Consider the following 293-nt stretch of genomic DNA (forward strand, 5'->3'; position numbering starts at 1 on the left):
CCAATTGTCTACACCTGGGATATGAACCGCAGAGATTAGACAGGAGCTGGATTCCGCCCAAACCAAAATTCGAGATACTTCTTTCATAGCCAGAGGACTGTGAGTCCCTCCTTGATGATTGATGTATGCCACAGTTGTGACATTGTCTGTCTGAAAACAAATGAACGATTCTCTCTTCAGAAGAGGCCAAAACTGAAGAGCTCTGAAAATTGCACGGAGTTCCAAAATATTGATCGGTAATCTCACCTCCTGAGATTCCCAAACTCCTTGTGCCGTCAGAGATCCCCACACAG

This window comes from Bombina bombina, unplaced genomic scaffold (genome assembly GCF_027579735.1).
Source record: "Bombina bombina isolate aBomBom1 unplaced genomic scaffold, aBomBom1.pri scaffold_2405, whole genome shotgun sequence".
NCBI lineage: Eukaryota > Metazoa > Chordata > Amphibia > Anura > Bombinatoridae > Bombina > Bombina bombina.